The sequence below is a fragment of the Alligator sinensis genome, unplaced genomic scaffold (assembly GCF_000455745.1).
Source record: "Alligator sinensis unplaced genomic scaffold, ASM45574v1 scaffold600_1, whole genome shotgun sequence".
In the NCBI taxonomy this organism is placed as follows: domain Eukaryota; kingdom Metazoa; phylum Chordata; order Crocodylia; family Alligatoridae; genus Alligator; species Alligator sinensis.
This window is the reverse complement of record NW_005841859.1, coordinates 4767172-4771528: the sequence shown is the minus strand read 5'-3', so window position 1 is coordinate 4771528 and position 4357 is coordinate 4767172. Positions and strand designations below refer to the sequence as shown.

Genomic DNA, 4357 nt, shown 5'->3' with positions numbered 1-4357 from the left:
TTCCCTTTCAACCACTTTTAATTGTTCAAGACCTTTTGATCTCCTGCTATTCAGTCTTGGCAAAATACCTGGATAACTGGACTTGAAGGTGGGCAACTGCCTCTTCATAGCTATCAACCTGGCCATTGCATTGGGATGTTCCTTATCAAAACCTCATTCCCTTAATAGCCTCCTTCAGCTCTAACTTCATACCAAATAAATGAATCAGAAAACCACATATAGAGGCATGTGCAATATTAATACATAATACAGTTCTTTCCCAGTTCTCTGAACTGGTCTCCAGACCTGCTAGGAAGCAATGATTGGTAGGTGAAGACTGAGACAGGAGAACAGTAAATGGTGGGAAACAAAGGTGAAAAAAAAACAAGGAAATAAAAGTAAAGGAAAAAAACAGAAAAGAAAGAAGAGAAAGAAGAACTGAAAGAAGAGAAAAAAATATAAGGCAAAATGTGGATCCAACAGGAAACCCATTTGGCAATTACAAACTAGAACTACTCCCAGAAAAAGCTATCTGAGCCACAAGACTTGGCAGGAGTGATGGGGAGAAGCAAAAACACCTTAGTGAAAAAAATAAGCTGGCTCAATATATAATCTTTTACCACCTTCCCCTTTCTCACTGAGAAATTTCTGAAATAAGTAATGTTACATGGTAACACAGTAGCCTTTGGTAACTGAAATGCCTGCCATAGCACATGCTTCCTGTTGCCAGTGATCAGGGATCTGCAGGGTCATTCTTTTCAGTCCCACCTCAACCTGCCTGTAAAACATCATGCATACACTTACCTGGCAGGGGAGATTCCGTAATAGTTTCTTCCCAGGTAGTTTTACTGACCTGGCAGGGGAGATACACTTCTCTGCCTTGAATGACTTAATGTAGTTACAGGGTGAAGGTCTGTCCCTTGTACTCTGGGCAGGCTGACCCGTGGCGAGAGACTATGCTTCCAATGCAAGCATCTCAGCTACACAATTCAAGGTGATGGGGGATTGCCCTCGGGCTTTTCCTCTAGCTTGTTCCTTCAGCCTAAGACTAGGGGGCATCTGAATTCCAGGGTCTCCAGGCTTCGGACTTGCGTGTTGGATGCATGCCATAGATTTAAGAGTATCTGAAGTCCCAGGTTGAAGAGTCTGGGAGATAGGATACTTGCCTGTGGTAGCGCCACACTGAGTTGAATGATTGAGCTCTGCTCAGTCGATAGTGTCACAACCCAAAGTTGTGGTTTTTTGTTTTTGTGTGCTTCGGCACCGCTAAATTATGTTCCCGCCAAATTGCAGCTTCTTTGCACGGTGGAGTTTTCTGCTGCAATAGGAGAACCCGCGTGCAAAAGAGTATTTCCCGCCGTTTGTAGCCTTCTTTGCATGGTGCATTTCTTTTGCATCATAGTGATGCACGGTGCAAAGGAGTTCCCACCATTTGTATTTAGATTCGTGCCATGTTATTGGCTGATCCTAAATTATGCACACGTGGCGGCTAGCGATTGGCTTGCTAGCCATATAAAGAGCTTGGGTGGTTTCCGCCCAAGTTGGAGAGAGAGAGAGAGAAAGCAATTGGAGTTTGGGTGAAAGAGCATGAAGATTTCTAAGCGCTGCTAATCCCTTTGAACCCAGCTTTTTTTTTCTCCTTAAGAGGGCAATAGAGGGCCGATTTACCGAACCCACGGAGTCTTAACAACTCGGGGGGCCTATTTACCGAACCCACGGAGCCTCAACCACTCCGGGGGCCAAACGGCCTCTGGCCTCTCCCCGTCGCCGAGTGCAATCCTAGACGTATCCCTATCCTATATACTCAATTTTCGAACCCACGGAGCCTTAACAACTCCGGGGCCTGAGAACCGAATAGAGCCCACGGAGCTTCGACAACTCCGTGGGAAAGAATTGCCGAACCCGCGGAGCCTTAACAACTCCAGGGCCCAAGGACCGAATTTGTCGTAGTCCTCCAACGAGGATTCAAGCGGAGCTGAACCTGGAAACTGTCCAGCCTACACCGCGACCATCTTGGGTGTAAGTAAATAATCTTTGAATCAACCACTATGCCTCTGTGACTAATTCTAGCCCGTGCGTTCCTTACCGCCCCGCGGTCCCTTCTGACCCCGCGTGCCCGGGCTGCTGGCCACAGCCCGCGTGCGCAAAAGATGGGTCCGCATATCGCTCCCGGCTTGCACATGGCGACATGGATGGGACCGGGAGGTGGCCTGCACAGATAGAATTTGGAACTGATTTGGTGGATTTGGCCCAAGATGTGACATTTAGAAAAAAATATATATTTGTGGCATTGTGTAAGCCATTCTGTTTTGTGTTCGTGTAGTGTAGAGGTTATCAATCTGCAGTCCATAGGCCAAATTCAACCCACAAAGAGATTAGATTCAGCCTAGGAAGATCTGACCCAGCACAGGGGATCAAGCAGCCAGCAGCAGCTGCACCATGCTACCTGTCTCTTCTGCAGCACTCCCTGGGTCACGTCAGTTCAGGTGCCACTCAGGGAACAAGTTACTGGAGTCTAGAATTAGAAGAAGTGAGTTAGAAGAAGCAAGCGGGATTTAGGTGTGGGCTGGGTCAAGGAGCCAGGAGATCAGTCTGAGAACTGGGTCTGGGAACAAGCAGAGTCAGGAAACCAGAGGATCAGGCAGAGCATGGAGTCAGAGGGTGAGCCAGGTCAAGTAGTCAGGTGATCCAGGAGGGCAGACAGAGGGACAAGCCATAGGAAAGAGCCAGGCAGCTGAGCAGAGACTGAGCTCTGTTACCCATACATTTCCTCTTCTAGGGTCTATGCGGGAAAGAGTGAGGTGTCATCTGACCCTGGCCATCACTCTGGGAGCAGGGCATGGGTGGGTGGCTAGGTTGAATGGAGGTTTCTGGACACCTGTGTCCAGCCTGAGTGGTCAGTAGGAGAGGTGGCAGACTAGGACAGGCAGCCAATCTGGGTAGACAGATGTTCTGGGTTCAAGACTGTGGCCTGATACCCTGCTGCTTTCTTGTGCCTTCACATGCCTTGCTGTGAGAGGCCTGTATTTTTCTGTCAGGCAGCTTGAGCTCTCTGGAGAGGGTGGGGATTTGTGGCTTATGGCAGGGGGCTGGGTCACAAGCTCTGTCTGGCTTGTAGCAGCAAAACGTTGCCAATCCCTGGTGCTGTGCTTTATGTTACAGGAACACACTCTATCGCTGAGTTTCTGGGGACTACTGCAATACCAGTAATATAATAGTCCAGCTGGTCTCAGGTGAAGTATATGCATGTAAATAAAGTTCCACATGTGTTTAAGTATTTTGCTGAATTAAGGCCTTATGGTTTCATCCAAAGTCCCCTGAAGCCTATGGAAAGACTCCAATAACTTCATAGTCATTGGATCAGTTCCAGAGAAACTTTACACTTACATACAGCAGTCCTAAATTATGCCTTTTGTCTTTTCTGACAGTGTAAGCCCCTCTCCTTCAAGCATTCACACATACAAATGGTTTTAAATTGGTGAAGAGTCCCTTTAACTTCCAAACCTCTCTGGCTAGAAAATATAGAGTGATACTTACTAATTAATTATTTTAGCTATCATTAATTTTGACCATAGGGCTGCAAGTACTACAACTAAGACAAGATCAGAGAAAGTCAACACTGTACAGCACTTATTCTAAGTCTTATTTTTCATTTTGGAAAAAAAAAAAAGATTGGCTTTGAGCTTCCTTTCACTGAGCATGAGTATTATAATCCAAAAATCCCAACTCCTTTTTCCTGTTCTTTTTATAATTACTTGATACACGACCTTGCCTGAAGCAAACCAGGAATGGAATGGATGGTCTCTTTTATCTTATATGGGTGCATGAGTTTTGGAAGGCACTAGAAGAAGTGTAGGATCTGCTGCTAATACAAATTACATTTTATTCTTTTTTTAAATTAATTTTTATTATTTTTACATTATTATTTTATTATGCTTTTATATTTTTGTCTCAGTTTTGTGAAGTATGCACACATTCCAAAATGAAACTCAGAGCCTGAACAGCAGGATGCTTGACTATGTCAATTCCTCTGATCCTGTGTTCCCAAAGTATATCTTGATATCAAGATATGAACTCCAACTGGCAGTATGTGTTCAAAACAAGAATACTGTTGCTATAAATCCTAAACAGCCGACCATGGAAAAGAATTATGAGAATACCTGTAAAATGTTCCAAGGAGAGCTCATTGGCTACTACCATTTGCTCCTTGATTTCACCTGAACTTTGCTAAGGACAGGCTCATTTAAAAACAGAAGATATGGAACAAGAACATTTCTATATGCTAATTAAATCATTGGACCAAGATAACTTTAAGCTGTTTGTTCTGGCTTTGCATTTCCTAAGGAAGGTTGAGATACGCAATGGGAACAAAAGCAAC

The 4357-nt window shown here is 44.9% G+C and overlaps 1 pseudogene; it reads left to right on the top strand.

Annotated features, from left to right (window-relative positions):
- The first annotated feature begins 824 nt into the window (after positions 1-824).
- Positions 825-1005, top strand: LOC112551902 (annotated as a pseudogene).
- The last annotated feature ends 3352 nt before the right edge of the window (positions 1006-4357 follow it).